The 23,165-nt window shown below is 43.7% G+C and overlaps 1 long non-coding RNA gene across 2 annotated transcripts; it reads right to left on the reverse strand.

Annotated features, from left to right (window-relative positions):
- Positions 1-7,157: 7,157 nt before the first annotated feature.
- LOC144094224 (uncharacterized) lies at positions 7,158-23,100 on the reverse strand. Of its 2 annotated transcripts, XR_013306485.1 has the most exons (6): positions 22,907-23,098; positions 21,762-21,885; positions 15,604-15,763; positions 12,772-12,911; positions 11,330-11,487; positions 7,158-7,346 (listed from the first exon to the last, which is right to left on the reverse strand). It is a non-coding gene; the product is annotated as an uncharacterized LOC144094224 (long non-coding RNA). The 2 variants fall into 2 exon arrangements; XR_013306484.1 differs by having other exon boundaries at positions 12,772-15,763; positions 22,907-23,100.
- Between the last annotated feature and the right edge of the window lie 65 nt (positions 23,101-23,165).

Consider the following 23,165-nt stretch of genomic DNA (forward strand, 5'->3'; position numbering starts at 1 on the left):
GCCACGAGCGCAGTGTACGATCAGGACAATGAAAAACAAAACCTCGTTGATAACAGCGTGACGATAGTGAACTCCATGGTACTCGCACCAGTGACTCCTTACGAAATCAACAAACTTATTATGGGATTAGAAATGACGTTGCTTCTGGTTTTGATGAAATTAAGGCAATGCCAATCAAACATGTGTCTGAAATCTTATCGCCCATCATAGCAGACATAGTAAACAAAATGTTTGAGACTGGAATCTTTCCTGACTCGCTCAAGATAGCTCGCATCTGTCCTATTCACAAGGGTGGTGCTGAAGGAGACGTAAGCAACTATAGACCAATTTCGGTCCTGCCTGTTCTATCGAAAATATTTGGAGGGGTCGTAAATATAAGATTAGAAAAATTTTTCGCAAAATATAGGGCAATAAGTGATATGCAGTTCGGATTCCAAAAAGGTAAATCTACAGAGGACGCGCTTCTCAATATTAAGCGTGATATAATACATAACTTTGAGCACAGGTTTGACACGCTAGGATTGTTTGTCGATTTACGGACAGCTTTTGACTCGGGGTGTCACGATGTGCTACTAATTAAACTCAAAAGATACGGTGTTCACGGCGTTGTCCTTAGACTGATAGAAAGTTACTTCAGCAATAGGCTTCAATATGTAAGCGGCCACCAAGAAACGACTGAAAAAATATTAATTAAACAAGGTGTTCCTCAAAGTTCTATTCTTGGACTATTATTATTCCTGGTCTATATTAACGATCTTTGTACCATCCATAACTCTCCTAAATAAATAATGTACGCAGACGACACGAATATTTTCTTCACTGCACGCAAATTACGGAGCTTCAGGAGATTGTTAATAAATACATGGAGTCACTTTCCGACTGGTTACATGCGAAGAGGTTACAGTTGAATACTAATAAAACCAAATATATCATATTCGCTCCAATTAATAAGCCAATGAATAATAATATTCATATTACCTTTCGGGGCACTCAGTTAAAACAAGAGGTGAAGCAAAATTTTCTGGGAGTGTGGTTTCAAGAAAACTTGTCTTGGAACACACACATTGATAACCTTGCTCTGGAGCTGAGTAGATCGCTCGGCTGCCTATATAGAATAAGTTCACTTATACCTTTTTGGCTTAAAATTTCTCTTTACTATACTCTCTTTTATTCCAGACTTTCCTACTGTATTTTGGTTTGGGGTACAACCTCTAGTAAAAATTACCTGCGAATACTCAAGTTACAGAAGCGCGTACTTCGGTTGCTTAAAAGGTATACAGGACACTTACAAGACTTACCAACAGGTCCACTGTTTGTAAAGTATTCTCTGCTAAGAGCTGATGAAGTTTATTGTTTCAAGTTATTGCAGTATGTACAAAAACATAAACTTCACGTAAGTAGTCGCCCTGTCGAAACACATACCTCGCCCTTCGGAGGCAAGAGCGCAGGAAGCCTCGAACGGGCACGAATTATGGCAAACAGCATTTAAATTACCAAATTCCGGTGCTTCTAAACAAATTGCCTGATGATGTTAACCTAAACAAACCAATGAAGAAAAAAACGGTAAAAGCATTGGTTATTTTGAAAGAAATTCGTTACCAATGACTTCTCTTAAAATCATGTGTAGCGTCTGTAAAGCAGTACTGTTTTTTTTTCTGTGTTTAGGATGTCGCCTTTCTTTTTTTCCTTTCTTTTTTCTTCTTTTTTATATGCACAAATGTTCCCCGCGATGACTGATCTTTGCACCTTTGTTAATATTTTATTCTCTTTGTTGTTTACGTTTGTGTATAGTCATATGTACTGCATCCTGCAAGATCTAGAAATGTGTAAAGTGGAACAACAAATGTGTGTTTTTTGTAATGCTGTCGAAACTGCATGCGGAGGGAGAGCCTCGTCAGGCCAATACCCTTTAGCTTTCCCTTCGCTTTTTCCTGGTATTGGAAAGAAACCAATAAACCATCATCATTAATCCCAGCTCGACACTAGCTAAAGACTTCCTTGATCTATGCTGTCTTCTCTCTCACACAACTTGTAGAAGAAGCTACCAGAATAACAGATATCGTTTCAAATACGCTCGACCTCGTCCTTACAACGAAACGTTCTTTGTTTCGAACATTACGCACTTGCCTTGCCTGAGGGACCATACCCTCATAACCTTTGGAATTTGCATCTCTCGGACGAAAAATGCCAAGAAAATGAAAACAATTTATAAGTACAATAAGCCCAACTTTGACGCCATAAACAGTGAGCTGCGTGTATTCCTGGACACTTTCTTGGACGGTTTTTTCGATCGCAGCGTTCAATCGAATTGGGTCTTGTTCGTTGCGAAAACTAATGACTTAACATATAAGTACATGCCAAACCGTATACGTACCTCTAACAGCACAGCTTCCTGGTACAGCACTAATATCAAGCGGTTGTCTAAGAGGAAAAAGCGTATCTACAAACTTGCAAAACATTCTTCCAACTGTGACCGAAGGGCTGCGCACAAAATCACTTCATGTGAATATTTTGCAGCGCTAAAACAGGCGAAGAACACTTTTTTACAAGCTACACTTCCGTCCATGCTATGCACTGACCCGCGATAGTTTTGGCGCACCATCAACCCGACTGATAGCAATAGCATATCTCTTGTTAACTCTGGGGCTACCATTCCCGCCGAACTGCAAGCTTCCGTATTAAACGACGTTTTCACATCCAATTTTTTTTCTATCACCACCGATCCCCCGTTTCCTAGCACGGTGTCATTCAATTATGCAGCCCATGTCTCCTGTTCCAATAGACCTTGATGGTGTTGCAAACCTGATAATCTCTCTAAAAATATCCGCTGCTCCAGGCTGCGACCTAAAATTCCAAATTCTTAAAAAATACAAGTGTTTATTCTTCCGTCATACTAACCAAAATTTTTCAGCAGTTACTTGACCTGGGTTCGCTACCTGCCGCATGGAAGGTGGGGAAGGTGATTCCACTCCACAAATCAGGTAAAAAGCATTCTCCACTAACTACCGGCCACTTTCTCTCATCAGCATTCCTTGTAAACTTCTCGAAAACATCTTGTTCTTTCACCTAGCTAACTTTCTAGAATCGAACGCTTTCTTCTCGCGATTTCAACACGGATTCCGAAAATCATATTCATGCGAAACCCAACTTGTGTCCTTTACTAGTAAGTTGCATGTTATCCTAGATCGTAACTCACTGACTGCGTGTACATAGATTTCGCGAAAGCGTTTGATAAAGTGTGTCATTACTACTATACAATTTGCAGCAACTTAACCTGACCCAAAGATTATAACCTGGCTTGAAGCTTTTCTTACAAACCGCCAACAGTTAGTATCTACTAATGACCTCACCTCAAACCCGAGTGTGGTTCACTCCGGTGTTCCGCAAGGCTCTGTGCTCGGTCCGCTTCTTTTTGCTTATTTACATTAACGACCTACCCTCCTGCATTTCATCTCACATTCACCTATTCGCCTACGACTGCGTAATAATCAGGGAAATAACATGCGATAGCGACATACTAATGCTACAATCCGACCTCGACTCCATCTCAACCTGGTGTAAAACTTGGCTAATGGACCTTAATGTTAACAAGTGCAAATTCATACGTGTGTCTCGAGTGACTAATAACTTGCCCTCTTATCACCTTAACGGTTTGTCTCTAGACTCCGTACACTCTCATAAATACCTCGGTGTTCACATTACTAATGACCTTACATGGACTGCTCATGTCACACATGTCGTTAACAACGCCAACAAAACACTTGGATACCTTCGTCGTAACTTTGCTAAAGCACCATTATCGCTAAAGCTTTTACTGTATAAAACACTAGTTTTACCTAAACTCGAATACGCTGCATCGATATGAGATCCTTATCAGCAGAACTTAACGCACTCACTTGAGATGGTCCAATTTACAGCTGCTAGATTCATTCTCTCTAAGTACAACAGAACTGCAAGCATAACCAGCATGAAATCTAGTCTCGGTCTGCCATCCCTTGCGTCCCATCGTCGGGCACTCCGTCTTCGCCTTTTTCATAAACTTTTTCACCATTCTTATCTACGCGAAGAACTTATTTCACCCCAACAGTACGTGTCATCACGCATGAATCACGCCCACAAGGTTGGAATACCATTCTGCACAACGAAAACCTACTTTCATTCCTTTTTACCCCGGACATCCGACCAGTGGAATCACCTTCCCGCACCACTGGCACGAATCCATGATCACCGTTTATTTCAAGATGCCTTAGCTAACGATGTATAACTAGCAACCTTCTGTAATATTGTGCTCATATTTCTATGTTTTACTACATTGTATAACCACTCCCCTCTATAATGCCGTTAGGCCCTTAGGGTATTTCAAATAAAAATAAAATAAAAGAGGTTTTACCCATTGTATCCCTGGTGAGCATAAGGTAGCACTGGGGATTGAACCCCGCACCTCCCGCATGTGAGGCGGATCCTCAACTACTAGCCCACTGCTTTGGTACATGAATGCTTAAGAGTGAAGCAGCCCTGGGTGAAAATGAATGCGTTCATTACACAATTTGAGCAAAGCAATTTCTTTTATTTTGGAGTGCTCAGCATGACATTAAAATATTGTTTAGTGTGAGCTCGTCACCACATCTTTAACAAAGACATTTTATGAGTCAGTAAGAAATTATGTATAGTGGTGGTTCAACAGCGCAAGCACACAAAGACCAAGTAAGAGAAGAGACACACAAACCCAGCGGTCCTATCTCCGCTTATAGCTGTGTGTATCTGCCGAGCACGCACTGCTTCGTGGCACTGTCGGCAAGACATTTGCCCTCAGGAGGTATCAGCGCTGGTTTGCGTGTCTCGTCTCTTACTTCGTCTGTGTGTGTTTGCGCTGTTTAACCACCACTATGCATCAACACCAACAAGAACAATCTGCAGTTTTCAAAAAGTTGTGTGTTAGGTGTGTGTGTGTTCTATGCGGAGACGACATGAATGAATGAAAAACTTTATTGGTTCCTTTAGGAAGTAGTAGCGGTAGAGGACGAAGTCTTCGTCTTGAAGCTTGGGTCCTCCTTGGCCGTGGGTGGGCCCCTAGTCCAGGGCTCCACTGAGTCGGGCCACCTCGCTTGCGTGTGCTATGAGGGCCCTTTGGACACCTAGCTCGCAGCTGGTGAGCCGGCTCTCCCATTGCTCCGCACTTGGTGTTTTGTTTTTTTGGAATGCTTGATTTTTTCCGCACTCCCATGTGACATGATATAGTATTAGTTTTGCTCCGCACCACGCACAGTTGCCGCTATACTTTGTGGGGAACATCTTGTTTAATATTGACACAGTGCATTCCGCATTTTCGCTTAGCGCTGACCTGAAGCACGCGCCGTCTCGAAGAAAAGGAAGCGGAGTTAACAGCGATCATGAGCTGTGGTGCAGACGTTCGTCGGATCCTGCGTTCCTGTGTTCAGTGATCACCGCATTCACGCGTGACATTTTGGTGGAGGTGCTGGGTATCGATCCCCGATTCCACCCCGTTCGAGCGTTGTGGTCTCTGTCGGCGCGAAGACGCTGCGAAAGTTTGACGGTGTCGTCGAAAGCAAACCAATTATGCTTTTCGACCGCTGCCTTGCTGTCACCAGAGGGGTCGTATACCTCAAAAACGGAGAAACCGAAGTCCTGCTTACGAATTTTGGCAGTGAGCACCAACATCTTAGCCTTGGGACTACGGTGGCCCACGTTCATGGTATCGCCGACATTCGACGAGCGCCCAGTCTTGCCATGGTGTCGTCAACAGAAGTTCACACCGGTGTTCCCGACTTCCAGTACGATATTAACCCCGCACTTTCGCCGCAGCAGAGAGGCCAAGTAGAAAATCTCCTCCAGCGCTACGGCGATACCTTCTCGACTTCTTCCCGCGTCGGCTGAACACACTTGTCTAAGCATCGGATAATTACAGATGATGCCGTACACCCTCTCAGCCAGTCACCTTACCGCGTGTCTTCCATGGAACGCGCCAATCAGCCGTCAAGTTAAGGAGATGCTTCGAGGCGACGTCATTGAGCCCTCTCGTAGTCCCTGGGCGGCACCTGTCGTCCTCGTGAAGAAAAAAGATGGTACACGGCGGTTTTGTGTGGACTACCGTCGCCTAAACAAAGTAACTAAAAAAGATGTTTACCCCCTTCCTCGAATCGACGATGATCTCGATCGCCTCTGCAATGCAAAATATTTCTCATCCATGGACCTCAAATCAGGATATTGGCAAATCGAGGTAGATGAACGGGACCGAGAAAAAACCGCATTTATTACTCCGGACGGGCTCTATGAGTTTAAGGCAATGCCATTTGGTTTGTGCTCTGCACCCGCGACGTTCCAACGGCTCATGGACACAGTTCTGGCAGACCTGAAGTGGCAGACATGCCTCGTCTACCTTGATGACGTTGTTGTGTTCGCCCCAACGTTCGAGGAGCACCTTCGGCGCCTTGAAGTTGTGCTGCAAGCCATAAAGTCTTCTGGGCTAACGTTAAAAAATGAGAAATGCCGCTTTGCGCACACTGAGCTAAAGTTCTTGGGTCACGTCGTCAGTTGCGAGGGAGTTCGGCCGGACCCGGACAAAACCAAAGCTACCCCAGTAGCACAAATGGAGCTGTGAACTGCGGGCCCTTGTGGGCCCGGCACGGGCTGCCCATAGGGGCCCGACGTGGGATATGTGCGGTATTTGCAACTCGGCATCGGGGATGGGGGACCATCAAGGGCTGCCCAGTGGGCTTACTGCATAGCCCCACAAGGCTCCGCGCTGGATCCCCTTGGGCAGGCCCGTGCCGGGCCTGCGTGGGCTGACCCATGCCGGGCCTGCGTGGGCTGGCCCGTGTCGGGCCTGCGTGGGCTGGCCCGTGCCGGGCCTCTGTGGGCTGGCCCGTGTTGGGCCTCCGTGGGCTAGCCCGTACTGGGCACCCGTGGGCTAGCCCGTACTGGGCCCGTGGTCTAGCCGTTCTGGTCCCAGTGGGCTTTTTAGCTGATAACTTGCGGGAAGTCAACAAAGGTAACCCATATAGAACCAATAGCTGTATGCCTTTGGGCCTACCGACCCAATTAGACTTAAGGCCCACCTTGCCAACCTAGAGAGACTTTCATCACATCACCAGTATTTTTTATGTACATGTTACTACTGAAATTACAATGCAAGTAAGAATGCTTCTTATTTATTTATTTGTTTTTGCAAGACATTTTGGGCATTCTTGCATACAAAACCCCAATTACTGGGGTGAAGGGTCCGCCCCCTACGTCCGAACTTTCCGGCCGCCATCCCAGTATCTTGCCCCCAGCACGAACGCACCCACTCTGTTGTTGCCTTCCATGGTGGCTGTTGGGATTCTGCGCTGCATAGCAGATGCAAAAGTGAACAAATAAACACAATCAAATTGATATTCAGTATGATGGATAAAAACCACTTTCAAAAGTATTACAGTCACATCTTTAAGGAAATGCTTCATAGCCGTATGCAATGCTACAATGTGGAATGCTTGAAATATCAGCATATTTCGTTTGCTGTTAATATCCGTAACCATAATAAACATAAATATCGATAATAAGAATAACCGAAAGGTGTATGAGCCATTAAAGGACTACAGATACCTAAATTTATTGCTTGTATTCTTCTGTCAAAGGATGCGCTAGATAATAAAATACATGAATTACCAGGTAGTACTTGCCTACAACCACGCTAAATAATTTTTAATCGAATTTCTTCTCTCATGCTGTTTTGGTTTCATCGACCGAACGCCGACTGTCGTGAAGTTGATGTTTTGGTCACATGATGCAACTAGAAAAACTAATACAATCGCTGATATGTAGCTTTAATTGACTACGACATTTAATACAGCCTCTTCCCAAGACCTGGAATGACAAGAAATGACCTGTCAGCAATAATATAACCGATTTTTTATGCCTCATGTGAATTAAATACCAACTACACGTCACAGTCATCGTTCGACTGATGAAACCGAAACAGCGTAAAGAAGAAATTAAACTGCAGGAATACTGCACATTGCGCTAGTTGGTGTTGATGCATAGTGGTGGTTCAAAAACGCAAACACACACGGACCAAGAGACGAGACACACAAACCAGCACTGATCTTACAACTGATTTTTTATTAGGAGGAAGCACGTCATATATATACACACGGAAAAACAGCGCACATGTGCGATGTCAACAAGACTCCTAGTGCTAGTAAAAGGTAAAAACCGCTTTAAAAGCATGTGTGTATCTGCAGAACCACTACCCACTAAGTAGCATATTGATTTCTCGAAGCGATAATGTAACAGATGGCACACTCACGCACCCATTACTTTTTCTGATAATATGAAACGCCTCAGCTACTTCTCTAGTGCGCTGGTCAGAATTAGCGAACAAGACATAAGTGTCGTCAAAAAATGGCGTACATTTGCACGGGAAACAATGCTTAGCTAGGTTAGTTTCTTTCCTAAAGAATTAGCGTACTCCATGAGCCGCACGTTAACGCAGCGGCCAATTTGACCTATGTAGGTAAGGCCACAGGACAGGGATTTGATACGCTACGCCAGTCTTACAGGGAACATATCTATTTTCATGATTTATGTTGCAAGCATTTTTTTTTGCGCCCTTCATGCTTTCTTTGAACTGGGGCCCCACTCTCTAGCTTGTTAGGTGCAGGGAATAGAACCTTTACCCCATGCTTGCTTCCCACTCTTTTTAATCCGGTGCGACAGCGTGTGGACATATGGCATAACCCACTACCTTTCTTCTCCCTTCTTACGAATCCTTTTCCAGCCCCGAGGTACTTGATGACGATTTCAGCTCACGGAGGACTTTGTCTGCACTCGAAACGAGAACTGAGTCCCAGAAAGCAGCTTCCCTACACCTGTCTATTTGGGCTAAGAGACTGGGCATCATTTTATGATAAGATTTCTTTACTGCCATGCCTAAGCATCCCGTAACGATGCCACTTTTTGCAAGCTTTGAATGAAAGCGCCTGTAATTCAAAAGGGGCTTTTCACTTCTAGGGGAATACTGCCAACAGACATGATTGGGTTCAAAAGAGATTTTTAAATCAAGGATTTGCAAGACTCTTTCTTGAGGGACTTCACGTGTGAACCTCAGCCCGGACCAATTATGTGCAAAACTATGAACATTTGACAAATTCGGGATTCACGGACCTAGCCAGCACCAGGAAATCATCCACATAACAGAAAATGCATATGCAATAACCGGCTAGATCAGTCTCATTTTTCATATCAACCCTGCTTAGATAAATGTTACTGAGAATGGGAGCTACCTTGGCACCTATGCACACACCCGATTTTTGCATATAAAGACGACCATCCCACTCAACAAACCTGTTACTCAGGTAGTAAGGTAAGAGTTAAAGAAAGGATCCTGTTGTGATTCCACACTCATTTTGGAACAAGCATTCATCGCTCTCATCACATATTGCCCGGCTCTCATTTCGGAGGAAATCCGCTACTGCCTCAGAATTAGGTACGAGAAACGGATCCTTTACGCGAAGTGACGACAAATGTTTGCGAAGATAGGCAGACACAAACAACTGCCAAGAATTGTGCTCAGATACGCTTGCCCGGAAAGGAAATTTAGACTTGTGCATCTTAGCACTAAAGAAAATTTCTAGCACCGATTGTTCAGCTTCCTTCACTTTTTTTGCTATACCTTCATACTGAAAACTTCCGAAGTAAAGTCATTGTCTCCTCTGAACATCGGTGCTAGAAATTTTCTTTAGTGTTAAGACGCAGAAGCCTAACGTTCCTTTCCGCGCAATCGTCTCTGAGACCAATTCTTGGCAGTTGTTTGTGTCTACCTATCTTTGCAAACATTTGTCGACCTTATAGCAAAAATCGGGTGTGTGCATAGGTGCCAAGGTAGCTCCCATTCTCAGTAACATTTATCTAAGCCGGGTTGATATGAAAGCTGAGAATGATCTAGCCAGTTATTGCATACGCATTTTCTGTTATGTGGACGACTACCTGGTGCTGGCTAGGTCAGTGAATCCCGAATTTGTGTCAAATGTTCTTGATGTTTTTGCACGTAATGGGTCGGGGCTGAATTTCAAAAATTCTCTTTCGACCCCAATCATGTCTGTTGGCAGTATTCCCCTAGAAGTGAAAAGCCCCTTTTGAATTACAGAACCTTTCATTCAAAGCTTGCAAAAAGTGGCATCCTTACGGGATGCTTAGGCATGGCAGTAAAGAAATCTTATCATAAAATGGTGCTCAGCCTCTTAGCCTAAATAGACAGATGTAGGGAAGCTGGTTTCCGGAATTCAATTCTAGTTTCGAGTGCAGAGAGTCCCCCATGAGCTGAAAACTGTCTACAAGTACCTCGGGGCTTGAAAAAAGTTCGGAAAAAGGGAGAAGAAAGGTAGTGGTTATGCCATATGTTCACACGCTGTCGCACCGGATTAAAAAGAGTGGGGAGCAAGCATAGGGTAAAGGTTCTGTACCCTGCACCTAAAGAGCTAGAGAGTGCGGGTGGCAGTTCAAAGAAAGCATGAAGGGCGCAGAAGAAATGCTTGCAACATAAATCATGAAAATAGATATGTTACCTGTAAGACTGGCGTAGTGTATCAAAGCCCTGTCCTGTGGCCTTACCTACATAGGCCAGATTGGCCACTGCGTTAACGTGCGGCTCATGGAGCACGCTAATTCTTTAAGAAAGAAACTAACCTAGCTAAGCATTGTTTCACGTGCAAATGTACGCCATTTTATGACGATACTGATGTCTTGTTCGCTAATTCTGACCAGCGCACTAGAGAAGTAGCTGAGGCGTTTCATATTATCAGAAAAAGTAATGGGTGCGTGAGTACGCCATCTGTTACATTATTGCTTCGAGAAATCAATATTCTACATAGTGGGTAGTGGTTCTACAGATACACACATGCTTTTAAAGCGGTTTTTACCTTTTACTAGCACTAGGAGTCTTGTTGACATCGCAGATGTGCGCTGTTTTTTCGTGTGTATATATATGACGTGCTTCTTCCTAATAAAAAAATCAGTTGTAAGATCAGAGCTGGTTTGAGTGTCTCGTCTCTTGGTCCGTGCGTGTTTGCGCTTTTGAACCACCACTATGAAATTAAATAATAAATTATTTAGTGGTCATACATGTATAGAATGTCTAACGCATGGTTTGAAAGAAGAAAACGTACAAGCAAAAATTTGGTATTTATAGTCCTTTAAATTTGGATGGCTACTCAATAATTGATAACGGAAGTGCTGAAAACCACACGAGGTAGATTGAAAGTAGCTTTTTCGTGCAATTAGATGGTGTGTTCACAAAGTGTCTATAACCTTCAGAAGATTCACATGTACTCACCATATATTGCGCTGTACAGCCATAGGTTCTTAAATGCTTCTTTTTCGCCCCGCCCCATCAATGTGTAGATAAGGGCCATAGGAATCTTCACTTGTCTTCGTAATAAGTTTTGTAGCCTCATCAGCTGGCTCACTCCAAATGAGTGCGAGCTCTTTGATCTGAAATAATTATACAGATTATACAAAGTGAACTATGCCATGAAAACTGTATATTGAACCATTCATAAAACTCCCTCTTCGAGGAACAATGTGCAAGTCAACAAAAAATCAGAAGGATGTAGAACAGGATAATACAGAGGACTCAAGGAGACCTATGATCACAGTGGTGTGACTCAGCTTAATGATAACAGAATTCTCTGTTGTCTTCTAAACGGCCATCTTTGCATCATCATGTTAACTTCCTTTTATGCACGACTCAATGGCATACGCTTCCCAAACAATAGGATAAGAGGAAAAAAGTGAAGCCATTACTTAAAGGCCACCTTAAACCATGACAAAATTGTAGTCTGGAGCTAAATGAGTAATGTAAGAACATAACCGTCAGCTGCCACTATGAACAGCAAGGCTAATGCTTGTGCTAATTTCTTGTAGTAGGCTAGATATTATATACAGCAAATCCTCTTTCAAATACACTTGTACAAAATGAAGCTTTCAGGTCTACAAATCCAAATGCAACATGAGGAAATTCCGAAGTCCCAACTTAATCTGAAGTGGACTCACCATATGTAGAGGGCTCAAATTAAACTACAGCTGAACAAAACACTATGCATCAAAATTATATTAAAAGCAATCAATACGTTGCCAGTAGTTCATAGGCACAATTGAAAGAAATGCCATATACCCAGTCGAAAAAAAACACCAGCCCGTTTCTGGTGTTTACACCAAACTGGCTTTTTTAGACACGGGTTCTGGTGTACCCGTGTCTGGTGCTCCGACCAGGCCAGGATTTTCAGACACGGGTCCTGATGTGGCGTAGTGTGGTGTGCTTTAGTGTGTCCTGGTCTGGTGTTCTGTGCTGTGACCCGGTTGTCTGATAACGGCTCTGGTGTGCTTTGGTTTAGTGTTTCCTGGTGTGGTCGGTGTACCATTCGATTTGGTGCGGTTGGGATACGGTAGAATGTCTTGATTGAGATGCTGTGAGTTTGGACATACTATCGTGAAAAAATTAAGAGATCCCAGCGAATGCATGCCAAAAGGTTAAAACGGCAAGCACATCTGATGTTGAGTGAGGTGCACTAACATCCATCAATCTCGCTGCGCCGGCCTTGATGGCACGAGCATTTCATCAGATGGCACCTGCACGCAGTTAGGCATAATGTGGCACACACTCGCAGCATCATAATTTTTCACATGATTGTACACTGGAGCATGCACATAACCACATCATTTCTATTCTTGCCGAAGACTAAGAGCAAGCACGTATCGTAAAGAAAAAATGCTCACATTTGCACAAAAGCATCCTTAGCTTCATTGGTAGACAAAATTTGCAGAATAGCCAAGATGGAGGCCCCTAGCTTCATAGCGTGCATCTTTTCTGACAAAGTCGAATAGGTTGAATTTCCCTGATAGCAGCTTGAGTTCAGCTGTGTAGCCACAATGCCGGAAGAACAACAGAACAAAATCACGAATTTGTGTGAAATACCCTATAATAATCACAGTGCGAAGACTACCAGCAAATACTGCTATTAAATTTAGCTCAGTAGTGCAAACATACAGTACACATTCAATACGACTTGCAATGCCTCTGCAGTAAATCAACTGTCTTCTGCTTTATAGTAAATCAATGCTACTCACATAAAGCACCCCACTTGCATTAATTTGCTTGAAATCAGTGTCTGGATGAGCAAGTATTTCACACTTTCATTCACACAGTACGATGAACACGGACAAGGGGGAAGACACCGAAAAACACTGAGGTGCCTCCTCCCTTGCCCCTGTTCATCATCATGCTGTGTGAATGAAAATGTAAATTATTGCGTTGTGTTTTTCTTTTTTATTCATAGCTAACTGCATATATTTACAATACAGTTGGGTACGCCTGCATCATAATCTGAATTCCTATAATATTTTGGCATTGCAGCTGATATTGAGCATGACAGTCTTTCTAACAGTCAGGCTTTTTGAGACAGTCAACAGCACCCTAGCATCACCGGTAATTTGATTCATTACGAGGCTCAGAGATACTAATACTTGGTAGCCTAGAGAAATAAATTCATATGGAAATTCTACTGCTGCAGAAAACAAAAAATAAGAGAAATCAAGGAATTACAGAAATGATTAAAAGGTGCCCATAAAGATGGGCACAAAAAGGAGATAAGATGTAGTTCGACTAAAAAAAATATCAGATGCGAGTATATTTCAGGGTGACAAAATCCATGTATTGAGACTTTTTATGCGCACAGGGTGCAGAACTGTAAAGCACTGCATGGCTGGCTCCATCTATTTAGAAGGCCATTCCTCTTCATTTCTTCCAAAAAAGGGGCAGGAAAGCATAAAAAGCCGACTGCTGAAATTTATTTTCAGCTGAATGACACATACAAAATGACAAGGGTGGAATGTTAATGATTCGAAAGGAAACCTTAAACTAGATGCGATGAATTCTGGCACTGGTGAAACCCCAACAGATGTGCAAAAAAAAGCTGCCAGATTATTCTTCCTGTTGAATGTATTAAGACCAAAGCTGCCTGAGCGCACATGAGTTTTGTTTAGGTATAGCTTGCTATACACATCCTGAGCCTCTGGTGCAGTTGACTGCAGAGTACCTGCAGACACTTGCACACATACAAAACCCACACTAGATTCTGCGTACTGTGCATTGCCCAATATAGTGCCTAGCACGCCCTGTCTTCCAGTGAGATGCACTTCTTTTGGTGCATGCAGACGTTAGGGTTCCAGTTTTAAGAAATGTCTGAGTTGATTATGAGTTAAGTGAATAAGCTTAACAAGTTGACTGGTTCTAAGCAGGCAGATCACTTGCAAGAGAAGCTTCTCACAGCAAGGCAGAAAACAATAATGGCTTCAGGACACTGCAGTGCAGGGCTCCAAATTAGTTTAGACCAAGTGGGGTTTGTTAAGCTTCGCTGACATTGGCAGACCGGCGCCTTTTCCAAAGTAGCAATGTTTACTGTCACACATATACATAACTCACAAGTCGCATGATTCCTCCCAACGTGTATGCAATAAAGTATTGCAACCGCTTCGAGCCATCTCTACAGGCCCCACCGGGCCGTCCCTGCTTAGTGTGAAAAAAAAGTGGCTAAGATATGCTTTGTCATATTCAATGCTACAAACTATTTTTACTAAGCATGCAGCAAAGCTAGCGAAAGAGTGCTCAAGCACACCTATGCTTGAGTAAAAAGTAGCCAAAATCTTTTTACATGTAAATTGAAGTAGTCGAAGTTAGAACGTGATTTGTAAAACTGTATGCAAAACAGCTAGACAAGAGAGCAGAGAAAGTAAGGGCAAACAGGGGCTCATTATGGGCTACATGATGGACTCTAACAGTCACTTCCATCATGGCATCTGACAGTTAAACAAAAGACCAGCTAGCATTCAATTAGAGCTTATTTCCATGCAAAATGCTTTCAGTGATGGCTACAAGTTATAACATACAAATTTTCGTTGTTAAGTAGAGGCAACCAGAGGATTCATGGACGATGGCAAATGTGGCGGCACCCACGAATGCCTATAGTGAGTAAGCATCGCTTAGGCCTCAGTACCTAAAATCCAAGCTTCAGGGCAAATGACTGCTATGTACCGTCCGTCTTCTGTTTCCATGGCAGGCGAAGTACATATTCACTAAAAGTTGTTCATTATGAGTAATTTCACTGATCATGCACTGCCGCACTGCACATAGAGCCTAGGCTTTTAAGCTTTTATCCTCACACGAGGTAACTGAAACCATCAATCAACCTCCTGTAAATAAACTTTCACATGAAGACATCAACATCTACAATTATTTGATCACGTCTTGTATGTTTGGCATTATCCTTTCTTTGGCGCTTTCATATTATAAACCCCTAACAAACCTGCGTCGTAATTCTCACATACACTGATGGAGTGAGTAAATGCCCCTGAGATAAATCCAGCTACAGCTAGCAATTACCTCTCAGTTCATCCATTTTTCACACTCCAGCGCACAAAAATACACGAAGAGGATAGACACCACGGACACTGGACATATTTTTTGTGCACTGGAATGATGTCTCATAATTCTTCCCAGAACCGACTATCCCAGCCCTCTGTGCTTAGCCTTGTGGAGAGCGTTTTCCTTGCCTTCCGCTGTCACCTCCTGAGCACTTGCCACTGGAACTGCATAGAACAACTGCTTCTGTTGACCAGATGAGAATGGCAGTTCTCTTGTGAAATACTGCATCCTTTGGGATTCCCTTCACGGTGTAATACATTGCTTTCTCTATCTTGAATTTAGATACACCTAAAGAAAAAATAACACGCATATAAAAATTCTTAGCCATATTTGCAGCCAGGAATATGATAATAATTGTATTTGTACGCTTCACAGCAACAACAGCAGTATGCTTTAACGCCTGTTGAAGCAAGAAAGTAAGAAATCATTTCGTTTATTACCAACACAAGACTTGCACCTTGACGTTGATGGTGTCATGCAATAGTGGTGAGTTCTGATAGCAGTGTGAAGTACAAAAGGCAACTGCTTGCTTCGAATTTTAGAACATGCCACTTTAACTCCACAATTATTGAAAAAAATTGACTTCATCCTTGAAAATCGCAGATTAGTATGTGTGGTAGCAAATACTAAAAATAAAAATAGTAGGAGCACTGCCAGTGTTGAAATCAACACGCGGTGACTGGTTTGGTTTATGGTTTGGTTTATATGGGTTTAACGTCCCAAAGCGACTCAGGCTATGAGAGACACCGTAATGAAGGGCTCCAGAAGTTTCGACCACCTGGGTTTCTTTAGAGTGCTTTGACACCGCACAGTACACGGGCCTCAAAAATTTCGCCTTCATCGAAATTTGACCGCCGCGGCCGGGATTGAATTCGCGTCTTTCACGCCAGCAGCCGAGTGCAATAACCACTCAGCCACCGCGGCGACTTCGCAGTGACTGGTAAGAGCAATTTTCTAATTGCAGTTCTTGCCCATGCCCTTGTCAAGCAAGGCACTAATGCCGGTTGACCTGTAGTGAATCTAACGTGTCCTCAACATGCTGCCTAGTTAGCAAAGTTCTTGTATTCAAAATTGAACGAAACATTATTTTTTAAGCTAGAAGCGCATGAGCTATTGATATAGTCCAACGCAAACAACTTAGTGCCTTAGAATAGTGTTCAACGAGGGGTCCACACGTAGAGACACTTGACTTGCCACTGTTTCCTTATACAAGTAATACAGGAGTGCATGGCCTGTGGTGTTCATGCTAAGAAATACAAAATATAAATAGAAACAAAACTGAAGTGCAAAGAAAAATTAGAGACAAGTTCTGTCATTACACCTTATGTGACACTAGAGAGTACATGTTCATAAAGAAGTAGTAAAATGGTCATTTTGAAATTTTGCACAATCATCAAATTGTCATGAGCACAGTCAGTATGCCTTTTTTTCACACAAAAGGTTTCCAGCGGCTCCAGTGCACTTCAGTTTCTTTTTAGTACAGTGCCTTTAAAAGCCAGAAATTGGTCAAGGGCCACAAAATGGTAATAACTGTGTATCACCATTTTCATATCTATGCTTCATTACTTTTTAACATAACCTCCAATATGACCCACATGATTTGCTGCAGGAGCAGGATTCCAGTGTGCACCACTCACATTCAATGAAGGCCCTGGCTGCCTTTTCCAAGTGTTATAATAATTTCCACAATGAAAGTGCCGTTGAGCGAGTTTGACAGCAAGCAAAAACATGATTTGAACCCAATAGCATAACGAAATTTTTAAGTGGTCCGTAACATTATTCTTGTAACAAGACAACTTCAGGTGTCAATACTCATCAAAGTTGCCATCAGATCTCAGCTTTGGTGTGCTCATAAAGGGAGGGTGGGGTGCTTAGTTATAATGACCAATTGTCACGGCAGGTTCATTGTGCTACCTACTTCAATGATGAAGGATGTGACAAACTACCCTCCAAAATCTGAGATCGGGCATAAAGGCTGAAAAGCAAAAACAAATGAAGGACCACTAAGACCTGAAATTACTTCCTACTTGAACAGTTATGCACATCATAAAGGAAGCTGACAAACGGCACGAAGTTATACTGGTATTTTGGCCTCAGGTGCTCGCTCATTTGAGCCTCAGTATCCTAACTAAAGCAATAAAAAAGACATGACTGTTGAAGGCATCATAAGCTCCTGTAAAGCTCATCAGCAGTGAGGAAAACAAATTCTAACCTTCATAATAATATAAAATTCAGCCAATGAGGCCACTGTGCCAGTCTCCAACTAAGAGACCATGTACAAATTATACACTGTAAATGCACAAACTCTACATGAGAGCAAAGCATGCCCTGCACTTGTGAAACAAATTTGTGTCAATGTAAGATTCTTGGCAACAGTAGGTATCACCATTATTGGCATGTGCTAAAAAGGAAGAGGGCACCTTAATGATGCTGTACAATTTAGAATTCAGCCTTTCAGTAAAATATATTTTGTCTAGTACCATGAGCACCATCAGAGGTGAAGGCAAAAATGAAAGGAAAGCTGCCAGCTGTCACGAGGCCTGCCACAAAAAAAAAACTGAACAGAAGTGGTGCACAAACAAAAAAGAAGGGATGCACTATGCGATTACAGAACACAAAATAACACAGGAAAACAGGGCCCAACCAATGAATGAAAAGAGAACAACAAAAAGAAGGTAAGCAGCACTGAACACTGCTACCTCTGCAAATTGAGAACAGTGAAATAGACAACACCTAAAAAATAAGTTTCAAGGACCATAAAAACGTAACTTTGGTCACATATATTTTAAACGTTGCATTAGACATTAGAATACATGAATCCCCAAGTGGTATTTGCCTACCATTAAATAATTTATAATTCCATTCCCTTCTCTGATGTTGTTTAGGCTTGATCAGCCGAATTATGGCTGTGATGCCTAGTTGGCCTTTAGGTCTGCTGAGGCATGGAAAAGATTACAATATAAATGTTGATATGCAGTTTTAATGCACTACAACACCTAAAACAGCCTGTTTCAAAAGCTGGAATGACAACAAATGCCATAGCAGCAGTTATATTACCAGTTTTCTTGCTTTTGACGTGACCTGAAAACCAACTACAACCCGCAGCCATCGTTCGGTTGATAATACTAAAACAACAAGGAGAAAGACAATTATAAATTATTTACCAGTCATAGAGCAAATATCACTTGGTGGTCCATGTACAGGTGCGGACAGAAGTAAACGGAGTGCGCCGCACAAGAACTGCGTGTCAGCGCCGCCTAGCCAAGCCAGACGAATGCTCGAAATCGCCACGTGCATGTGCAGGCCCGCTTCCGGCGTGACCCTCTCAATGCTCCGCTTGCCTCGCATTCGTCCGGCGTCTGTGTCGTGCTGATGATGATCATGATCGGATGGTCGTGCTCTGTGTAGCTAGCGAACATTTCGGAAAACAAAGACCGCTGTATTGATAAGGCAAATTGCGCGGGGACGGCTCTACCATTATGCCGCTTCGTTTGAGACAGCTGGAGGCGTGTTTGCGCCGCAGACAACCCGCGTTTTTCGAAATTTTGCTGCCGCTGGGACTCTGCTGCGTCTCACTCGCAAGCAAACGCGCTCGAAACACTCGGCATACTGCCGCAGTTTTGTGTTAATTTTCTGCAGTTATCACTGATGATTCGCTTTGTCCCTACCAGGCGCTGACGCAGCACTAGTGCATGCAACCTGCCTACCTCCCCCGAAACAAACTGCCCCTATACTAGATCCTGCTCTTATCACCACTGAGACAGTGCGCTGCGTATCGCGCTGTCATGTGCAGAGCAGAGCTCATGATAATCACTTTGCATGCACCTTCGGATCTTAGGATGACTACAAGCACCCGCTGTCTCACCCAAACGAATGCCGCGACAACAGAGCGTCACTGTTGCGTGCCCCGCGTGCGAAATTCGGCATATAACTGCCCGTGATCGCCCACTAATCAGAGTGTGAGCCAAGACAGAAGCCGGCAAGCGATCCAAACTCTTCTGTGCGAGCTGTATTACTTCACTGCTACCGGTTACATATAGACATTGGTCTGTTTCAGGATATAGGTGTGGAAACCCAACAGCTGCATCCAGCACATTTGGAAGCAGTCACTATCCTTGAGACGCTGGATCGTACTGCAAAAAGCGCCAAGAGCGGCGGTTTCATCTCATTTTAAGCTGACCTCCTAGGCGAGGTTCCAATGCAGGAGCACTGTGGTGCAGTACAGGCACATAAGGCGCATGCTTTGCCTTAGGTCGGTTCCTCGTAGGAGCAAGCCGAAAATAAACGGTAACTGTATTAAAAGAACCCGAAACTGCGGTAATGGATCGAGTGTTTTTGAGTTTATTTGGTCTATAGCGAGATGGAAATGAATCCCAGAGGCAACTAAAGTTTGAAGGACGCGTGCTATTTGCGATGGAAACGCGCCTACAGCTGCCATAGATGAAACGACATAATGATAGCGTCGCCCCCGCGGGATTTGTGGCATCAAAGGCAGCGGTCTGTGCGCTCTGAAATGCCCGCTCGCTACTAAGGGCACAACCATCCGACCATAATCATCATCAGCGTGACCCTGACTACGGCCGAATGCGAGGCAAGCGGAGCAATGAGAGGGTTGCGCCGGTAGGGGGCCTGCATATGCGTGTCGCGATTTTGAGCTTACGTGTGGTTTTGGTAGGCGGCGCTGAAAAGCAGTTCTTTCTTGTGCGGCACGCTCCGTTTACTTCTGTCCACGCCTGCACATTAACGTCTAAGGCATTTGAGAAAAGACGCAAGCAAACATCTGGTGTCCATAGTATATGCAGTTTCTTTCAAGCTTTGTTGAACTATGATATCAGGTAGCATGCCGAAAGGCTGAGTCAAACAGGTCACTACAAGCTCTCAATTTCCTGTAAGTGTATTAGAGCGAGTATATTCACTGAACTTGCACAGTGTCATCACCAAGCAAGTGAAATGGCAAAAAAAATCAAAACTGACCAAGATAATCACAGAGGTAACAATTAATGGCGAACATTCACCTTTTTCATTTTACACTTTCAGCTTTGTTGTGCACAGGCTATAATTCAACAGACCTTGAAGTAGTTCAGTAGACAGTGCTTATTTTCCACTCAGATCTAGAGGCAGTAAAAATATTGCAACTACAGTGAAAAGTTCTTTTTACAGTACCTCTTGCTGGACTAGGTAGTGTAACATTGTGTAACAGAAGTAAAAACAGCGCTAATTTTTACATAAACAACACAGAAAGAACAGACAGGACGGGCGCTGTCCTGTCTGTTCTTTCTGTGTGGTTTTTGTAAAAATTAGCGCTGTTTCTACTTTCGTTATACAGTGAGAGGCCACAGAAGGGAAAATGTCAAGTCTAATTAATGTTTCATCTTTGATGTGCATTCATAGCTGCACTATATAACCCCATTCATATTCTTTTGATGAAGTGAAATAAGACGTATTTGCTGGACCAGTCTCTGAGGAGTGCCATGTGACACCGGCATTACTGCAGAAGCTTGACATGGTTATCCTTCTACTATGATTGTCTAAGAGGAGTGCCATGGGAGATGGATACTAGAGGAAAAAAAGAATAAAAGCATTGTTCTCATGCTGTAATATCACCTTAGAATGCTGACCTGTAGCCCATTACTTCATACTGGCATTTTTTAAAGCCTGGCTGCATTGAAGGGGGTTTCTAGTTACTCGAAAACAGGTGGGGAGGGAACTAGAGAGGGAGAGAGAGAAAGCAGCTGAGCTGAGGCTATGACAGTGTGCTTGTTGTTGCTATGTAGCCTTGGAGCTGAGCGGCCAGCTCTGGACTCAATCGTGGTATGAGAGTGCGGGTTTCCCTTTTTCTTGCACCCTGTGTGTTGTGCTGTCAACGTTGCATTTTTTGCATCTTGGCTATAAGAAAACATGTTAATGATTCTTGCTGAAAATCACCACGAAATTTTAAAAATGATAGGAGAAATGTTCCAAAAACCACTAACAAGAAAAAGAAAATTGGTTGCTTGCTTCAGATTCATACGCTCCCTACATTCTAGTACAGGGAGTCTCAGATTCCTCGCTAGATTTGTAAGGGTTCCGAGGCCAGCCGAGACCGACCTGTATTTAAGCACTGCTTCTTTCTGAGCATGAATCTGGCACTATCTAAAGATGACCTATTGAGAAGAGACACACACGTTATTTTGAATAGGCGAATGCCAATACATGCCATCCATGTTCTGGTCCAAAGCAGACATTGCAACACACTGATCTCAATGCAGAGGTGAAAAAAAAACATCTGAGAAAACTCGACACATACTTGTGCTCTGCAATGTACGCTGAACGGGCACAGACAAGAACAGCCCCAAATCTGGACAGTGGAGGCATCTTCTCCGATGAAGCTCTTTTCAGACCTCTTCACTACTGAAAAGAAGGCACTTCACCTGCATAAAATCATAATTTCGGGCGGTGTATTTTGCACCCACAATGCTTGGCACTTCCTGATAATTATTTGTATTGCTGGCATTTCACACTACCAAAAGAAATTGTTGAAACAGCCAAACTTCAAATACATAACGCCACTTGCTCACACTAGTTTTTATGATAAGCTCTGTAGTACTTAGGTTATTCAAAACCACTTAATTTGAAAGGGCTACAAAGCGCTCTTTTTCTAGGGCTTCTTCGTCATCATTTAACAATGATTTTTATTCACGGCCGCCAGCAACTAAAAGAACTTTACAGCTGCCGGCAACGTTACCAATGTTACAAAAGTGATTGAGCAGACAGCTACCTGTTGTGGTATCGCAGTGACGCGTCGCTTCAATTCACTGAGTCGCTTGCATGCCTTGACGCGTCACACCCCTCCCACCCTGAGCTTGACAGCTGGTGTAATCGGCTCGTAGAGGTGTGTTCTAACCTTAAGACGCCTCATCAGATCACTATAAAGACGCACATACGCGTAGCGAATAACAGAACGCTAAACAGACCGCGCGGAGCACGCTATCGGCCGTCCGCAACGGGCCGATACTGGCGTCAAAAACACGCGTGCAGGCTGTGCACGATCACGTCCCACGTCGAATAATGAACAGGAAGTCGGGCAACCACCTTAACGAAAGCCGAAAACATAGTGACGCGCCTTGCTGGGCGGTATACAATTGCCACATTTACATTTAGGACTCTTACGCGTGCCTGCCATTCAGCAAACGCATCTATGCATACAGCTCGGCGCTCGCGTCGCAACGCATACACTGTGAACACTGACGGACCAGCAGTTTGATGATTCGATGTGGAATGCACTTTGCTGCCGCGGAAACAACCAGTGACTCACGCGCAATGCCGAAGGGAAACGAACAGGACAGAGCTGACAGAGCCTCGTCCCTTCCGCTTCTTGTCGCCTTTGCGCTCGCTCGTTTATTTACGCGGTCGAAAATTGCACGCACTCTTGCGCTACACTATGGGTCTCACCTGGAAACGAAGACTCTACGCATTCCAGTAACCGCTTTCTTCTCTTGCTTCGCGGCGGCTACGGTTGAAGCCGAACGTGTTGTCAATATGAAACGGCTCCATGCTTCACGGCATGGTGACTTCACAAAGTACGCGAAAGGCTGCATTGCTGACACGCGGCGCAAGCTACGATAAGCAGGAAATCCAAACGGAAGTTTGAAGGAACGATTTTGAAACCAGACACAAACAGCCTAGCCGGATATCACTCCGGAATGCACCG

This window comes from Amblyomma americanum, chromosome 6 (genome assembly GCF_052857255.1).
Source record: "Amblyomma americanum isolate KBUSLIRL-KWMA chromosome 6, ASM5285725v1, whole genome shotgun sequence".
NCBI classification, from domain to species: Eukaryota; Metazoa; Arthropoda; class Arachnida; order Ixodida; family Ixodidae; genus Amblyomma; species Amblyomma americanum.